Source organism: Salvelinus fontinalis, chromosome 15 (assembly GCF_029448725.1).
Source record: "Salvelinus fontinalis isolate EN_2023a chromosome 15, ASM2944872v1, whole genome shotgun sequence".
Taxonomy (NCBI): domain Eukaryota; kingdom Metazoa; phylum Chordata; class Actinopteri; order Salmoniformes; family Salmonidae; genus Salvelinus; species Salvelinus fontinalis.
Genome location: NC_074679.1, coordinates 18,190,192 through 18,209,605, shown reverse-complemented (window position 1 = coordinate 18,209,605; position 19,414 = coordinate 18,190,192). Strand labels below are relative to the sequence as shown.

General features: G+C 46.1%; 1 protein-coding gene across 1 annotated transcript in view; it reads left to right on the top strand.

The window, feature by feature from the left end:
• Window positions 1-19,414, top strand: part of ush2a (Usher syndrome 2A (autosomal recessive, mild)) — a 504,211-nt gene that overhangs the window by 435,426 nt on the left and 49,371 nt on the right. The window lies entirely within an intron of this gene.

The following is a 19,414-nucleotide window of genomic DNA, read 5'->3' as shown; positions in this document are numbered from 1 at the left end:
TGCTGTATCCTCCCACTAGCTCTCCCTCTTTCTCTCCTTGCTGTATCCTCCCTTTAGCTCTCCCTCTTTCTCTCCTTGCTGTATCCTCCCTCTAGCTCTCCCTCTTTCTCTTCTTGCTGTATCCTCCCACTAGCTCTCCCTCTTCTCTTCTTGCTGTATCCTCCCACTAGCTCTCCCTCCTTCTCTCCTTGCTGTATCCTCCCACTAGCTCTCCCTCTTTCTCTCCTTGCTGTATCCTCCCACTAGCTCTCCCTCTTTCTCTCCTTGCTGTATCCTCCCACTAGCTCTCCCTCTTTCTCTCCTTGCTGTATCCTCCCTCTAGCTCTCCCTCTTTCTCTCCTTGCTGTATCCTCCCACTAGCTCTCCCTCTTTCTCCTCCTTGCTGTATCCTCCCACTAGCTCTCCCTCTTTCTCTCCTTGCTGTATCCTCCCTCTAGCTCTCCCTCTTTCTCTCCTTGCTGTATTCTCCCACTAGCTCTCCCTCTTTCTCTCCTTGCTGTATCCTCCCTCTAGCTCTCCCTCTTGCTCTCCTTGCTGTATCCTCCCACTAGCTCTCCCTCTTTCTCTCCTTGCTGTATCCTCCCACTAGCTCTCCCTCTTTCTCTCCTTGCTGTATCCTCCCACTAGCTCTCCCTCTTTCTCTCCTTGCTGTATCCTCCCTCTAGCTCTCCCTCTTTCTCTCCTTGCTGTATCCTCCCACTAGCTCTCCCTCTTTCTCTCCTTGCTGTATCCTCCCACTAGCTCTCCCTCTTTCTCTCCTTGCTGTATCCTCCCTCTAGCTCTCCCTCTTTCTCTCCTTGCTGTATCCTCCCACTAGCTCTCGCTCTTTCTCTTCTTGCTGTATCCTCCCACTAGCTCTCCCTCCTTCTCTCCTTGCTGTATCCTCCCACTAGCTCTCCCTCTTTCTCTCCTTGCTGTATCCTCCCTTTAGCTCTCCCTCTTTCTCTCCTTGCTGTATCCTCCCTCTAGCTTTCCCTCTTTCTCTCCTTGCTGTATCCTCCCAATAGCTCTCCCTCTTTCCCTCCATGCTGTATCCTCCCTTTAGCTCTCCCTCTTTCTCTCCTTGCTGTATCCTCCCTCTAGCTCTCCCTCTTTCTCTCCTTGCTGTATCCTCCCACTAGCTCTCCCTCTTTTTCTCCTTGCTGTATCCTCCCACTAGCTCTCCCTCTTTCTCTCCTTGCTGTATTCTCCCACTAGCTCTCCCTCTTTCTCTCCTTGCTGTATCCTCCCTCTAGCTCTCCCTCTTGCTCTCCTTGCTGTATCCTCCCACTAGCTCTCCCTCTTTCTCTCCTTGCTGTATCCTCCCACTAGCTCTCCCTCTTTCTCTCCTTGCTGTATCCTCCCACTAGCTCTCCCTCTTTCTCTCCTTGCTGTATCCTCCCTCTAGCTCTCCCTCTTTCTCTCCTTGCTGTATCCTCCCACTAGCTCTCCCTCTTTCTCTCCTTGCTGTATCCTCCCACTAGCTCTCCCTCTTTCTCTCCTTGCTGTATCCTCCCTCTAGCTCTCCCTCTTTCTCTCCTTGCTGTATCCTCCCACTAGCTCTCGCTCTTTCTCTTCTTGCTGTATCCTCCCACTAGCTCTCCCTCCTTCTCTCCTTGCTGTATCCTCCCACTAGCTCTCCCTCTTTCTCTCCTTGCTGTATCCTCCCTTTAGCTCTCCCTCTTTCTCTCCTTGCTGTATCCTCCCTCTAGCTCTCCCTCTTTCTCTCCTTGCTGTATCCTCCCACTAGCTCTCCCTCTTTCTCTCCTTGCTGTATCCTCCCTTTAGCTCTCCCTCTTTCTCTCCTTGCTGTATCCTCCCTCTAGCTCTCCCTCTTTCTCTCCTTGCTGTATCCTCCCACTAGCTCTCCCTCTTTTTCTCATCATTCTCTCCCTCTCTCTTCTCTCTACTCTCCACTTAATTTAGTCACACTATCCTCCCTCCTTTTTTATTTTCCCTCTCTCCTTCCTCACTCCCTCTCTTCCTCCTCCCTCTCTCATCTCCTTTTTTCCCTCTTTATCCTGATGTTGTGTTGTGGTCCCTGGACCCCTGATGAAGTCAGATGTATTAATACTGGACATATGCATTCCTACACAATACCCCTCTACTCCTCTTTCGCCTCCCTCCTTCCTCCCTCCTCTCCAGATGTTGTGTGTAGGGCCCTTGGGGCCCCTGGTGAAGGGAGATGTATTAATACATGCGATTGATCAGATCAGGACCCCTGACAGTCATCAGCCCCGGGACCATCTGGTTGCTGCTCGCACGCCTTCACCCAAACACAACCTGACACTGCATTAATCTGATGCAGCTACTGCCACTGTCTAGCACTCTGTGTGTGTGTGTGTGTGTGTGTGTGTGTGTGTGTGTGTGTGTGTGTGTGTGTGTGTGTGTGCGTGCGTGCGTGCGTGCGTGCGTGCGTGCGTGCGTGCGTGCGTGCGTGCGTGCGTGTGCGTACGCTCCTCACTCCGCCAGCCAGCCAGGCCCAGCAGCCACCAGGACCTGAAGGGTGCAGAAATTAAGGTTATTACACAAATTGAGCCATATGGTCTAAATATTTCAGAGCTGAAATTTACTAGCCAATAAAATTGGCTCCTGCCTCTCTAATGGTGTAAATTACAGTTTAACCACAGTGCTAATGATGTCCTTCTGCTGCAGTAACCACTCTAACATGAAGGACATTGTTTAAAAAATACCCCCAGAAAAAAAGAGATATTGAGTGAGGGAAGGAGGGGGTAGAGAGAGAGAGGGAGAGAAGTGCTAGCAGCATGTTTACAATCTGTTAGTTTACCATTAAGAACAAGGAGGAGAGCGAGAGGGACAGCAAGGGGCGACCGGTGGACCGTGTCTCGCCTTCAACACTGGGGCAAACACACGTCATTGCACTGTTGGAGACGCATTTGTAAGCAAACATGGTCGGGTCGTAAAACTCCTGGTTGTAGAGGCTGGGCTGAAGGTCAGAGGTGACACGAAGAGCAGGTCACAGTGTTGTCACAGATCACACACTGATGACCCCGGTCAGAAGAGAACAAACGGCTCTATCGTTCCATATCTCTCTCATTAGCCCCTTCATTGTCTTTTTCTAACTCCGGTAACTTTTTTTCATGTTTTTGTATTTTAGCCCTTTTTCTCCCCAATTTCGATCTTCTCTCATCGCTGTAATTCCCCAACGGGCTCGGAATAGCAAAGTTTGAGTCATGCGTCCTCCGAAACATGACTCGCCAAGCCTCGCTTCTTAACACCCGCTCGCTTAAGCCAGAAGCCAGCCGCACAAATGTGTCGGAGGAAACGCAGTTCAACTGACGACGAGGTCAGCCTGCAGCCGCCCGGCCCGCCACAAGGAGTCGCTAGAGCGCAATGAGCCCCGGCCAAACCCTCCCATAGCACAGACGATGCTGGGCCAATTGTGCTCCGCCCTATGGGACTCACTATCACGGCCGGTTGTGATACAGCCCGGGATCGAACCTGGGTCTGTAGTAATGCCTCAAGCGATGCAGTGCCTTAGACCGCTGTGCCACTCGGGAGGCCCCATGACTCCTTATTCTAATCTTTCTCTCTTTTATTGCAATTCTCTCTGTGTCTGTCTCTCTCTCTCTTTCTCTCTCTCTCTTTCTCTCTCAATTCAATTTCAATTTAATTTAAGGGGCTTTATTGGCATGGGAAACACATGTTTACAATTCTCTCTTTTACTTTCTTTCTCTCTCTCTTTCTCTCTTCCTCTCTCTTCCTCTCTCTTTCTTTCTCTCTCTCTCTTTCTGTCTCTCGCTCTCTATCTCTTTCACACAAGTTTCAGTGAGGCCTTTTATTCTTTAAACGTGCTGCCTGAATCCCCTGGTGCAGAAAGAGGGTGTAGAGGGAGAAGAGAGGGAGTGGTAGAGAAAGGAGGAGAGTGGAGGAAAGAGAAAGGGCTTTGCCCTTGGGCTCAGTGGCACAATGGAATGGAATGAAGAGTACTGCAGAGTGGAGTGGAGGGAAGCGAGGGAGTGGACAGAGGAGTGGAGAAAAGATGAGAGAAGAGGAGAGAGAGGGTAGGAGGGTAGAGGGTTCGTTAGGTCTCGCCCCAACCCCCACCCCTCACCACTGTACTCAGGCCCTGATTGGAGGGCACTTGAAGTGATTGTCTCACGCAGGCCCCTCGCATAAACAGAAAATAATCATCTACAACAACCACAACTACTCCATCTCTCTATCTCTTGCTTCCTTTCTCCTCTTCTCTTCCTCCCTCTCTTCTCTTCATCTCTCCAGACAAGAGCTCCCTCTTTCTGTAAATGTGTGCTGAGATGTTATTGTATGCCTCAAAAGGAGTGTGTGTGTGCGTGTTGTGTGTGTGTGTGTGTGTGTGTGTGTGTGTGTGTGTGTGTGTGTGTGTGTGTGTGTGTGTGTGTGTGTGTGTGTGTGTGTGTGTGTGTGTGTGTGTGTGTGTGTGTGTGTGTGTGTGTAGTGCTCTTCACTCATCCTAATGTGTGGAAAAAGAGTGGATGATGAGACTGTAGAGGAATGTGTGTGTGTGTGTGCACGCTCGTTGGATTTATCCCTTCCCCACTGCATGAACAACCTTCAATCAACATATATTACAACTTGAAGTAAAGACAAAGAGTTGACTGAAGGGAAGATAGGAGAAGGTATGGAACACACATAAAGTTGACTGAAGGGAAGATAGGAGAAGGTATGGAACACACATAAAGTTGACTGAAGGGAAGATAGGAGAAGGTATGGAACACACATAAAGTTGACTGAAAGGAAAAAAGGAGAAGGTATGGAACACACATAAAGTTGACTGAAGGGAAGATAGGAGAAGGTATGGAACACACATAAAGTTGACTGAAGGGAAGATAGGAGAAGGTATGGACCACACATAAAATTGACTGAAGGGAAGATAGGAGAAGGTATGGAACACACAGAAAGTTGACTGAAGGGAAGATAGGAGAAGGTATGGAACACACATAAAGTTGACTGAAGGGAAGATAGGAGAAGGTATGGACCACACATAAAATTGACTGAAGGGAAGATAGGAGAAGGTATGGAACACACAGAAAGTTGACTGAAGGGAAGATAGGAGAAGGTATGGAACACACAGAAAGTTGACTGAAGGGAAGATAGGAGAAGGTATGGAACACACATAAAGTTGACTGAAGGGAAGATAGGAGAAGGTATTGAACACACATAAAGTTGACTGAAGGGAAGATAGGAGAAGGTATGGAACACACATAAAGTTGACTGAAGGGAAGATAGGAGAAGGTATTGAACACACATAAAGTTGACTGAAGGGAAGATAGGAGAAGGTATGGAACACACATAAAGTTGACTGAAGGGAAGATAGAAGGTATTGAACACACACAAAGTTGACTGAAGGGAAGATAGGAGAAGGTATTGAACACACATAAAGTTGACTGAAGGGAAGATAGGAGAAGGTATTGAACACACATAAAGTTGACTGAAAGGAAGATAGGAGAAGGTATTGAACACACATAAAGTTGACTGAAGGGAAGATAGGAGAAGGTATGGAACACACATAAAGTTGACTGAAGGGAAGATAGGAGAAGGTATGGAACACACATAAAGTTGACTGAAGGGAAGATAGGAGAAGGTATGGAACACACATAAAGTTGACTGAAGGGAAGATAGAAGGTATTGAACACACATAAAGTTGACTGAAGGGAAGATAGAAGGTATTGAACACACATAAAGTTGACTGAAGGGAAGATAGGAGGTATTGAACACACATAAAGTTGACTGACATCAAACACATGGTTTCCCTTTGTTATATACAGGGTCAGTAGCTATATACAGGGTCAGTAGCTATATACAGGGTCAGTTCCAGGGTCAGTAGCTATATACAGAGTCAGTTCCAGGGTCAGTAGCTATATACAGGGTCAGGTTCAGTAGCTATATACAGGGTCAGTTCCAGGGTCAGTAGCTATATACAGGGTCAGTAGCTTTATACAGGGTCAGTTCCAGGGTCAGTTCCAGGGTCAGTAGCTATATACAGGGTCAGTAGCTTTGTACAGGGTCAGTTCCAGGGTCAGTAGCTATATACAGGGTCAGTAGCTATATACAGGGTCAGTAGCTATATACAGGGTTAGTTCCAGGGTCAGTAGCTATATACAGGGTCAGTTCCAGGGTCAGTAGCTATATACACGGTCAAATCAAATTGTATTTGTCACATGCGCCGAATACAGCAGATGTAGACCTTACAGTGAAATGCTTACTTACAAGCCCTTAACCAACAATGCAGTTTTGGAAAAAAAAATATGGTCAGATTTGTCAAATAGAGGGTGAGGGAGAGCTTTGTGCGCATTTCTGTGTGTGAAGTAAAGGTGGTCTAGAGTTTTTTCCCTCTGTTTGCACATTTAGCATGCTGGTAGAAATTAGGTATATCGGATTTAAGTTTCCCTGCATTAAAGTCCCCGGCCACTAGGAGCGTCGCCTCTGGATGAGCGTTTTCCTGTTTGCTTATGGCCTTATACAGCTCATTGAGTGGTGGCAAGTAGACAGCTACGAAAAATATAGATGAGAACTCTCTTGGTAAATAGTGTGGTCCAAAGCTTATCATGAGATACTCTACCTCAGGCGAGCAAAACCTTGAGACTTCCTTAATATTAGATTTCGTGAACCAGCTTTTGTTTACAAATATACACAGACCACCACCCCTTGTCTTACCGGAGGCGGCTGTTCTATCTTGCCGATGCAGCGTAAACTCGCCAGCTGTTCTTTATCCATGTCGTTGTTCTGCCACGACTCAGTGAAACATAAGTTATTACAGTTTTTAATGTCCCGTTGGTAGGATATTCGTGATCGTAGCTCGTCTATTTTGTTATCCAATGATTGTAAGTTGGCTAATAGGACTGATGGTAGAGGCAGATTACCCACTCGCCGTCGCATCCTTACAAGGCACCCTGACCTACCTCCCTGATATCTCCATCTCTTTCTCCTGCGAATGATGGGGATGAGGGCCTTGTTGGGTGTCTGACTCGTTAAAGAAAAAATATTTGTCCAGTACGAGGTGAGTAATCACTGTTCTGATATCCAGAAGCTCTTTTCGGTCATAAGAGACAGTGGCAAAAACATTATGTACAAAAACAAGTTACAAATAATGCAAAAAAACACACACAATAGCACAATTGGTTAAGAGCCCGTAAAGCGGCAGCCATCTCCTCCGGCGCCATCAACATTGTGTCAGTTCCAGGGTCAGTGCCAAAACCGTATTTACAATGTGCAGCAATAGTATGAGGACTCTAGGTGGTTGTCCGGCACCATCAACATTGTGTCAGTTCCAGGGTCAGTGCCAAAACCGTATTTACAATGTGCAGCAATAGTATGAGGACTCTAGGTGGTTGTCCGGCACCATCAACATTGTGTCAGTTCCAGGGTCAGTGCCAAAACCATATTTACAATGTGCAGCGATAGTATGAGGACTCTAGGTGGTTGTTTTGTTAAACCTCAAACCATTCTGAGATTTCATTCTGGAAGAAAAGTATTTCAATATGTTTTATGAGTATATTGTTATGTGAATAGTACATTGCTGGTTGAATTGCTGTGTGTGTGCAGTAATTGATGTGTGTGTGTGTGTGTGTGTGTGTGTGTGTGTGTGTGTGTGTGTGTGTGTGTGTGTGTGTGTGCATGTGTAGCACTCTATCTGAACTCAGAGTACTGGGACAGTGGCATGCATCCACACACACAAACTCACACACAGACAGAAGGTCAGTCTGCGGGGTGAATTATTAGAGAATTATAAAAAGGCACATCCTAGCCGCCCCGCTCTCTGGGCTTGATGATCCGTCCTGGGGCTTCAAGATGCCAAAAACAATCATGGCTGCCAGTGTGACCCAGGCATGTCCAGAACAGACTTCCCAGCAGCCACCACTCCACCCTCTGAGTTGGCCTGAGACGCGCAGGCTGCCCCCGTGGCATTGTGTTTGAGTGTGTGTGTGTGTGTGTGTGTGTGTGTGTGTGTGTGTGTGTGTGTGTGTGTGTGTGTGTGTGTGTGTGTGTGTGTGTGTGTGTGTGTGTGTGTGTGTGTGTGTGTGTGTGTGTGTGTGTGTGTGTGTGTGTGTGTGTGTGTGTATTCCACTCACACAGGGCATTAACATACACACACACACAAACAGCCCACTGTGTTGTGGGCAGTTTCACCTCAGGAGGCTGCTGAGGGGAGGACAGCTCATAATAATGGCCGGAACGGAGCAAATGGAATGACATCAAACATCTGGAAATCATGTGTTTGATGTATCTGATACCATTTCACCTATTCCGCTTCAGCCATTACCACGAGCCCGTCCTCCCCAATGAATATGCCACCAACCTCCTGTGGTTTCACCTCAGGAAACTCCAAAACAATTACTGCTCCCATGGGGCTGACCTGGACTGTCTGGCATCTTGTTATACTGCTACTGTAAATAGGCTTTACGTTTCATATCGTTTGGTCTCAAAGGGCATGAATTCAACATTCAACAGAGATTCTTCAAAGGCTACATTTTCCTATAGTATCGCATGTATTTTAACAGTTTTCTCTCCTGTAAATATATTTAGTGTGTTTTGTTTTTGGGAAAGGAGAGAAGCAGAGAGATGAGAGCGTTTGCGTGCGTGTGTGTGTGTGTGTGTGTGTGTGTGTGTGTGTGTGTGTGTGTGTGTGTGTGTGTGTGTGTGTGTGTGTGTGTGTGTGTGTGTGTGTGTGTGTGTGTGTGTGTGTGTGTGTGTGTGTGTGTGTGTGTGTGTGTGTGTGTGTGTGTGTGTGTGTGTGTGTGTGTGTGTGTGTGTGTGTGTGTGTGTGTGTGTGTGTGGTAAATGCCATATGCTAATGAGAGTCCCAGCCCCTCCTTTCTGGTCTGTGACTGTGAGAGATAATCAGCATAATTATTCTGACAAATACACATGGTTATTCTTAATTAGTATCATAGCCTGTGCCTGTCCACCTGCATCACAAACACACACACATTCACACTGGCCAAGGGAGACATGTGCTTGCAGAGAGAGAGAAAGAAAGAAGAAAGAAAGAATGAAACAGAAGAAGAGAGAGTGAGAAAGACAGGGAGAGAGTGAGAGAAAGAGAGAGAGAAAGAAAGAAATATGGGGGGGAAAAGAAAAAAATCTTCCAAATGTTACTTTGTGTTGAGGTAAGGCGAGTCCATTTGAATCTGAGGTAGATCTGAGAACTGTTTAATGTATAAATTAGTGAGGCTTGTCTTCTCGCTGTCTATTCTCTCCTCTCTCTCTCTCTCTCCTGCGATATAACTGTTGACTTTTAACTTCTCTGAATATCTCAGGGAATGACTCTCTCTCACTTAGAGAAGCAAGGGTAGTCATTGATATCAACACATGTTTCATGTTGGCAGACATGAGTGTTTTAATTGAAACCAACCAGCCATCACACACACACAAAGTCACACACACATCCATTAATGAAAGTTAAACACCTCCTTTTGTAGACATCCAAGCTGTGAACATTTATTCAGAAATCTATAACAGAATCAATTTTCTTAGTTGTTTTTTAATGGCAGTCTAGAGTAGGGTGTGCACACGCATCTGTGCATGTGGGTGTGTCTCTGTGTTGGTGTGTCTCTGTGTTGGTGTGTCTCTGTGTTGGTGTGTCTCTGAGTGTGTGTGTGTGTGTGGGGGGGGGGGGGGGGGGGGGGGCTGTTAATTAATGCAGTGTGCCGGTGGTGTTTTAGTGAAAGTGTTTGATTGCATTGCCATCTAGGGGCTGCCGAGGAGTCTCTACGAGGAGTCTCTACGCTCAGATAACGACACACCAACAGCTGTTGCTATTGACAATGTGCATATGTTAACTGTGTTATGGTCCACATGCACCATATACTTCACTGTGTTAAAGGTAGCTTAAAGAATTATCTCTTTCTCTCTCTATCTCTTTTTCTCTCTCTAACTCTTTCTTTTTCTCTCTCTCTCTTTTTCTTAATCTCTCTTCCTCTCTCACGCTTCTCTCAATTCAATTTCTATTTAAGGGCTTTATTGGCTTGGGAAACATATGTTTACTTTACCAAAGCAAGAGAAATAGATAATAAACAATTCACAGTAAACATTACATTCACAAAAGTTCCAAAATAATAAACATTTCATATTATGTCTATATACAGTGTTGTAATGATGTGCAAATAGTTAAAGTACAAAAGGGAAAATAAATAAACATCAATATAGATTGTATTTACAATGGTGTTTGTTCTTCACTGGTTCTCTCTCCCTCTCTCTCTGTCTGTAATAACGGGGAGCTGATACTATTCTCTTCTTTCACTGCACAGAAGTGTGATTTTAAAGGGTTACACTTTTTACTTTTGCTCTCTCTCTTCCCTCTCTCTTTGTGACAGGGGGATCATTAATCCTGTCTTCCCTCTCTCTTTGTGACAGGTTATACATTAATCCTGTCGTCCCTCTCTCTTTGTGACAGGTGGATCATTAATCCTGTCTTCCCTCTCTCTTTGTGACAGGGGGATCATTAATCCTGTCTTTCCTCTCTCTTTGTGACAAGGGGATCATTAATCCTGTCTCCCCTCTCTCTTTGTGACAGTGGGATCATTAATCCTGTCTTCCCTCTCTCTTTGTGACAGGTGGATCATTAATCCTGTCTTCCCTCTCTCTTTGTGACAGGTTATACATTAATCCTGTCGTCCCTCTCTCTTTGTGACAGGTGGATCATTAATCCTGTCTTCCCTCTCTCTTTGTGACAGGGGGATCATTAATCCTGTCTTCCCTCTCTCTTTGTGACAGGGGGATCATTAATCCTGTCTTCCCTCTCTCTTTGTGACAGGGGGATCATTAATCCTGTATTCCCTCTCTCTTTGTGACAGGGGAATCATTAATGCTGTCTTCCCTCTCTCTTTGTGACAGGGGGATCATTAATCCTGTCTTCCCTCTCTCTTTGTGACATTAATCCTGTCTTTCCTCTCTCTTTGTGACAGGGGGATCACTAATCCTGTCTTCCCTCTCTCTTTGTGACAGGGGGATCATTAAGCCTGTCTTCCCTCTCTCTTTGTGACATTAATCCTGTCTTCCCTCTCTCTTTGTGACAGGGGGATCATTAATCCTGTCTTTCCTCTCTCTTTGTGACAGGGGGATCATTAATCCTGTCTTTCCTCTCTTTGTGACAGGGGGGTCATTAATCCTGTCTTCCCTCTCTCTTTGTGACAGGGGGATCATTAATCCTGTCTTCCCTCTCTCTTTGTGACAGGGGGATCATGAATCCTGTCTTCCCTCTCTCTTTGTGACAGGGGGATCAATAATCATGTCGCCCCTCTCTCTTTGTGACAGGGGATCATTAATCCTGTCTTCCCTCTCTCTTTGTGACAGGGGGATCATTAATCCTGTCTGTCCTCTCTTTGTGACAGGGGGATCATTAATCCTGTCTTCCCTCTCTCTTTGTGACAGGGGGATCATTAATCCTGTCTTCCCTCTCTCTGTGACAGGTTATACATTAATCCTGTCTTCCCTCTCTCTTTGTGACAGGGGGATCATTAAGCCTGTCTTCCCTCTCTCTTTGTGACAGGGGGATCATTAATCCTGTCTTCCCTCTCTCTTTGTGACAGGGGGATCATTAATCCTGTCTTTGCTCTCTCTTTGTGACAGGGGGATCATTAATCCTGTCTTCCCTCTCTCTTTGTGACAGGGGGATCATTAATCCTGTCTTTCCTCTCTCTTTGTGACAGGGGGATCATTAATCCTGTCTTTCCTCTCTCTTTGTGACAGGGTGATCATTAATCCTGTCTTCCCTCTCTCTTTGTGACAGGGGGATCATTAATCCTGTCTTCCCTCTCTCTTTGTGACAGGGGGATCATTAATCCTGTCTTCCCTCTCTCTTTGTGACAGGGGGATCATTAATCCTGTCTTCCCTCTCTCTTTGTGACAGGGGGATCATTAATCCTGTCTTCCCTCTCTTTGTGACAGGGGGATCATTAATCCTGTCTTCCCTCTCTCTTTGGGACAGGGGGATCATTAATCCTGTCTTCCCTCTCTCTTTGTGACAGGGGGATCATTAATCCTGTCGTCCCTCTCTCTTTGTGACAGGGGGATCATTAATCCTGTCTTCCCTCTCTCTTTGTGACAGGGGGATCATTAATCCTGTCTTTCCTCTCTCTTTGTGACAGGGGGATCATTAATCCTGTCTTTCCTCTCTCTTTGTGACAGGGGGATCATTAATCCTGTCTTCCCTCTCTCTTTGTGACAGGGGGATCATTAATCCTGTCTTTCCTCTCTTTGTGACAGGGGGATCATTAATCCTGTCTTCCCTCTCTATTTGTGACAGGGGGATCATTAATCCTGTCTTCCCTCTCTCTGTGACAGGTTATACATTAATCCTGTCTTCCCTCTCTCTTTGTGACAGGTGGATCATTAATCCTGTCTTCCCTCTCTCCTTGTGACAGGTTATACATTAATCCTGTCTTTCCTCTCTCTTTGTGACAGGGGGATCATTAATCCTGTCGTCCCTCTCTCTTTGTGACAGGGGGATCATTAATCCTGTCTTCCCTCTATCTTTGTGACAGGGGGATCATTAATCCTGTCTTCCCTCTCTCTGTGACAGGTTATACATTAATCCTGTCTTCCCTCTCTCTTTGTGACAGGGGGATCATTAAGCCTGTCTTCCCTCTCTCTTTGTGACAGGGGGATCATTAATCCTGTCTTCCCTCTCTCTTTGTGACAGGGGGATCATTAATCCTGTCTTTCCTCTCTCTTTGTGACAGGGGGATCATTAATCCTGTCTTCCCTCTCTCTTTGTGACAGGGGGATCATTAATCCTGTCTTTCCTCTCTCTTTGTGACAGGGGGATCCTTAATCCTGTCTTTCCTCTCTCTTTGTGACAGGGGGATAATTAATCCTGTCTTCCCTCTCTCTTTGTGACAGGGGGATCATTAATCCTGTCTTCCCTCTCTCTTTGTGACAGGGGGATCATTAATCCTGTCTTCCCTCTCTCTTTGTGACAGGTGGATCATTAATCCTGTCTTCCCTCTCTCTTTGTGACAGGGGGATCATTAATCCTGTCTTCCCTCTCTTTGTGACAGGGGGATCATTAATCCTGTCTTCCCTCTCTCTTTGGGACAGGGGGATCATTAATCCTGTCTTCCCTCTCTCTTTGTGACAGGGGGATCATTAATCCTGTCGTCCCTCTCTCTTTGTGACAGGGGGATCATTAATCCTGTCGTCCCTCTCTCTTTGTGACAGGGGGATCATTAATCCTGTCGTCCCTCTCTCTTTGTGACAGGGGGATCATTAATCCTGTCTTTCCTCTCTCTTTGTGACAGGGGGATCATTAATCCTGTCTTTCCTCTCTCTTTGTGACAGGGGGATCATTAATCCTGTCTTTCCTCTCTTTGTGACAGGGGGATCATTAATCCTGTCTTCCCTCTCTCTTTGTGACAGGGGGATCATTAATCCTGTCTTCCCTCTCTCTGTGACAGGTTATACATTAATCCTGTCTTCCCTCTCTCTTTGTGACAGGTGGATCATTAATCCTGTCTTCCCTCTCTCCTTGTGACAGGTTATACATTAATCATGTCTTCCCTCTCTCTTTGTGACAGGGGGATCATTAATCCTGTCGTCCCTCTCTTTGTGACAGGGGGATCATTAATCCTGTCTTTCCTCTCTCTTTGGGACAGGGGGATCATTAATCCTGTCTTCCCTCTCTATTTGTGACAGGGGGATCATTAATCCTGTCTTTCCTCTCTTTGTGACAGGGGGATCATTAATCCTGTCTTCCCTCTCTCTGTGACAGGTTATACATTAATCCTGTCTTCCCTCTCTCTTTGTGACAGGTGGATCATTAATCCTGTCTTCCCTCTCACCTTGTGACAGGTTATACATTAATCCTGTCTTCCCTCTCTCTTTGTGACAGGGGGATCATTAATCCTGTCGTCCCTCTCTCTTTGTGACAGGGGGATCATTAATCCTGTCTTCCCTCTCTAATTGTGACAGGGGGATCATTAATCCTGTCTTCCCTCTCTCTTTGTGACAGGGGGATCATTAATCCTGTCTTCCCTCTCTCTTTGTGACAGGTTATACATTAATCCTGTCTTTCCTTTCTCTTTGTGACAGGGGGATCATTAATCCTGTCTTTCCTCTCTCTTTGTGACAGGGGGATCATTAATCCTGTCTTTCCTCTCTCTTTGGGACAGGGGGATCATTAATCCTGTCTTCCCTCTCTATTTGTGACAGGGGGATCATTAATCCTGTCTTTCCTCTCTTTGTGACAGGGGGATCATTAATCCTGTCTTCCCTCTCTCTGTGACAGGTTATACATTAATCCTGTCTTCCCTCTCTCTTTGTGACAGGTGGATCATTAATCCTGTCTTCCCTCTCACCTTGTGACAGGTTATACATTAATCCTGTCTTCCCTCTCTCTTTGTGACAGGGGGATCATTAATCCTGTCGTCCCTCTCTCTTTGTGACAGGGGGATCATTAATCCTGTCTTCCCTCTCTAATTGTGACAGGGGGATCATTAATCCTGTCTTCCCTCTCTCTTTGTGACAGGGGGATCATTAATCCTGTCTTCCCTCTCTCTTTGTGACAGGTTATACATTAATCCTGTCTTTCCTCTCTCTTTGTGACAGGGGGATCATTAATCCTGTCTTTCCTCTCTCTTTGTGACAGGGGGATCATTAATCCTGTCTTTCCTCTCTCTTTGTGACAGGGGGATCATTAATCCTGTCTTCCCTCTCTCTTTGTGACAGGGGGATCATTAATCCTGTCTTTCCTCTCTTTGTGACAGGGGGATCATTAATCCTGTCTTCCCTCTCTCTTTGTGACAGGGGGATCATTAATCCTGTCTTCCCTCTCTCTGTGACAGGTTATACATTAATCCTGTCTTCCCTCTCTCTTTGTGACAGGTGGATCATTAATCCTGTCTTCCCTCTCTCCTTGTGACAGGTTATACATTAATCATGTCTTCCCTCTCTCTTTGTGACAGGGGGATCATTAATCCTGTCGTCCCTCTCTCTTTGTGACAGGGGGATCATTAATCCTGTCTTCCCTCTCTCTTTGTGACAGGGGGATCATTAATCCTGTCTTCCCTCTCTCTTTGTGACAGGGGGATCATTAATCCTGTCGTCCCTCTCTTTGTGACAGGGGGATCATTAATCCTGTCTTCCCTCTCTCTTTGGGACAGGGGGATCATTAATCCGGTCTTCCCTCTCTCTTTGTGACAGGGGGATCATTAATCCTGTCTTCCCTCTCTCTGTGACAGGGGGATCATTAATCCTGTCTTTCCTCTCTCTTTGTGACAGGGGGATCATTAATCCTGTCGTCCCTCTCTCTTTGTGACAGGGGGATCATTAATCCTGTCTTCCCTCTATCTTTGTGACAGGGGGATCATTAATCCTGTCTTCCCTCTCTCTGTGACAGGTTATACATTAATCCTGTCTTCCCTCTCTCTTTGTGACAGGGGGATCATTAAGCCTGTCTTCCCTCTCTCTTTGTGACAGGGGGATCATTAATCCTGTCTTCCCTCTCTCTTTGTGACAGGGGGATCATTAATCCTGTCTTTCCTCTCTCTTTGTGACAGGGGGATCATTAATCCTGTCTTCCCTCTCTCTTTGTGACAGGGGGATCATTAATCCTGTCTTTCCTCTCTCTTTGTGACAGGGGGATCCTTAATCCTGTCTTTCCTCTCTCTTTGTGACAGGGGGATAATTAATCCTGTCTTCCCTCTCTCTTTGTGACAGGGGGATCATTAATCCTGTCTTCCCTCTCTCTTTGTGACAGGGGGATCATTAATCCTGTCTTCCCTCTCTCTGTGACAGGTTATACATTAATCCTGTCTTCCCTCTCTCTTTGTGACAGGTGGATCATTAATCCTGTCTTCCCTCTCTCCTTTTGACAGGTTATACATTAATCATGTCTTCCCTCTCTCTTTGTGACAGGGGGATCATTAATCCTGTCTTTCCTCTCTCTTTGTGACAGGGGGATCATTAATCCTGTCTTCCCTCTCTCTTTGTGACAGGGGGATCATTAATCCTGTCTTCCCTCTCTTTGTGACAGGGGGATCATTAATCCTGTCTTCCCTCTCTCTTTGGGACAGGGGGATCATTAATCCGGTCTTCCCTCTCTCTTTGTGACAGGGGGATCATTAATCCTGTCTTCCCTCTCTCTGTGACAGGGGGATCATTAATCCTGTCTTTCCTCTCTCTTTGTGACAGGGGGATCATTAATCCTGTCGTCCCTCTCTCTTTGTGACAGGGGGATCATTAATCCTGTCTTCCCTCTATCTTTGTGACAGGGGGATCATTAATCCTGTCTTCCCTCTCTCTGTGACAGGTTATACATTAATCCTGTCTTCCCTCTCTCCTTGTGACAGTTAATACATTAATCATGTCTTCCCTCTCTCTTTGTGACAGGGGGATCATTAATCCTGTCGTCCCTCTCTCTTTGTGACAGGGGGATCATTAATCCTGTCTTCCCTCTCTTTGTGACAGGGGGATCATTAATCCTGTCTTCCCTCTCTCTTTGGGACAGGGGGATCATTAATCCGGTCGTCCCTCTCTCTTTGTGACAGGGGGATCATTAATCCTGTCTTCCCTCTCTCTTTGTGACAGGGGGATCATTAATCCTGTCTTTCCTCTCTCTTTGTGACAGGGGGATCATTAATCCTGTCTTTCCTCTCTCTTTGTGACAGGGGGATCATTAATCCTGTCTTTCCTCTCTCTTTGTGACAGGGGGATCATTAATCCTGTCTTCCCTCTCTCTTTGTGACAGGTTATACATTAATCCTGTCTTTCCTCTCTCTTTGTGACAGGGGGATCATTAATCCTGTCTTTCCTCTCTCTTTGTGACAGGGGGATCATTAATCCTGTCTTTCCTCTCTCTTTGTGACTGGGGGATCATTAATCCTGTCTTCCCTCTCTCTTTGTGACAGGGGGATCATTAATCCTGTCTTTCCTCTCTTTGTGACAGGGGGATCATTAATCCTGTCTTCCCTCTCTCTTTGTGACAGGGGGATCATTAATCCTGTCTTCCCTCTCTCTGTGACAGGTTATACATTAATCCTGTCTTCCCTCTCTCTTTGTGACAGGTGGATCATTAATCCTGTCTTCCCTCTCTCCTTGTGACAGGTTATACATTAATCATGTCTTCCCTCTCTCTTTGTGACAGGGGGATCATTAATCCTGTCGTCCCTCTCTCTTTGTGACAGGGGGATCATTAATCCTGTCTTCCCTCTCTCTTTGTGACAGGGGGATCATTAATCCTGTCTTCCCTCTCTCTTTGTGACAGGGGGATCATTAATCCTGTCTTCCCTCTCTTTGTGACAGGGGGATCATTAATCCTGTCTTCCCTCTCTCTTTGGGACAGGGGGATCATTAATCCGGTCTTCCCTCTCTCTTTGTGACAGGGGGATCATTAATCCTGTCTTCCCTCTCTCTGTGACAGGGGGATCATTAATCCTGTCTTTCCTCTCTCTTTGTGACAGGGGGATCATTAATCCTGTCTTCCCTCTCTATTTGTGACAGGGGGATCATTAATCCTGTCTTCCCTCTCTCTGTGACAGGGGGATCATTAATCCTGTCTTTCCTCTCTTTGTGACAGGGGGATCATTAATCCTGTCTTCCCTCTCTCTTTGTGACAGGGGGATCATTAATCCTGTCTTCCCTCTCTCTATGACAGGTTTTACATTAATCCTGTCTTCCCTCTCTCTTTGTGACAGGTGGATCATTAATCCTGTCTTCCCTCTCTCCTTGTGACAGGTTATACATTAATCCTGTCTTCCCTCTATCTTTGTGACAGGGGGATCATTAATCCTGTCGTCCCTCTCTCTTTGTGACAGGGGGATCATTAATCCTGTCTTCCCTCTCTCTTTGTGACAGGGGGATCATTAATCCTGTCTTCCCTCTCTCTTTGTGACAGGGGGATCATTAATCCTGTCTTCCCTCTCTCTTTGTGACAGGTTATACATTAATCCTGTCTTTCCTCTCTCTTTGTGACAGAGGGATCATTAATCCTGTCATTCCTCTCTCTTTGTGACAGGGGGATCATTAATCCTGTCTTCCCTTTCTCTTTGTGACAGGTGGATCATTAATCCTGTCTTTCCTCTCTCTTTGTGACAGGGGGATCATTAATCCTGTCTTCCCTCTCTCTTTGTGACAGGGGGATCATTAATCCTGTCTTCCCTCTCTCTTTGTGACAGGTTATACATTAATCCTGTCTTTCCTCTCTCTTTGTGACAGAGGGATCATTAATCCTGTCATTCCTCTCTCTTTGTGACAGGGGGATCATTAATCCTGTCTTCCCTTTCTCTTTGTGACAGGTGGATCATTAATCCTGTCTTTCCTCTCTCTTTGTGACAGGGGATCATTAATCCTGTCTTCCCTCTCTCTTTGTGACAGGGGGATCATTAATCCTGTCTTTCCTCTCTCTTTGTGACAGGGGGATCATTAATCCTGTCTTCCCTCTCTCTTTGTGACAGGGGATCATTAATCCTGTCTTTCCTCTCTCTTTGTGACAGGGGGATCATTAATCCTGTCTTCCCTCTCTCTTTGTGACAGGGGGATCATTAATCCTGTCTTCCCTCTTTCTTTGTGACAGGTGGATCATTAATCCTGTCTTCCCTCTCTCTTTGTGACAGGTTATACATTAATCCTGTCGTCCCTCTCTCTTTGTGACAGGTGGATCATTAATCCTGTCTTCCCTCTCTCTTTGTGACAGGGGGATCATTAATCCTGTCTTCCCTCTCTCTTTGTGACAGGGGGATCATTAATCCTGTCTTCCCTCTCTCTTTGTGACAGGGGGATCATTAATCCTGTCTTTCCTCTCTCTTTGTGACTGGGGGATCATTAATCCTGTCTTCCCTCTCTCTTTGTGACAGGGGGATCATTAATCCTGTCTTTCCTCTCTTTGTGACAGGGGGATCATTAATCCTGTCTTCCCTCTCTCTTTGTGACAGGGGGATCATTAATCCTGTCTTCCCTCTCTCTGTGACAGGTTATACATTAATCCTGTCTTCCCTCTCTCTTTGTGACAGGTGGATCATTAATCCTGTCTTCCCTCTCTCCTTGTGACAGGTTATACATTAATCATGTCTTCCCTCTCTCTTTGTGACAGGGGGATCATTAATCCTGTCGTCCCTCTCTCTTTGTGACAGGGGGATCATTAATCCTGTCTTCCCTCTCTCTTTGTGACAGGGGGATCATTAATCCTGTCTTCCCTCTCTCTTTGTGACAGGGGGATCATTAATCCTGTCTTCCCTCTCTTTGTGACAGGGGGATCATTAATCCTGTCTTCCCTCTCTCTTTGGGACAGGGGGATCATTAATCCGGTCTTCCCTCTCTCTTTGTGACAGGGGGATCATTAATCCTGTCTTCCCTCTCTCTGTGACAGGGGGATCATTAATCCTGTCTTTCCTCTCTCTTTGTGACAGGGGGATCATTAATCCTGTCTTCCCTCTCTATTTGTGACAGGGGGATCATTAATCCTGTCTTCCCTCTCTCTGTGACAGGGGGATCATTAATC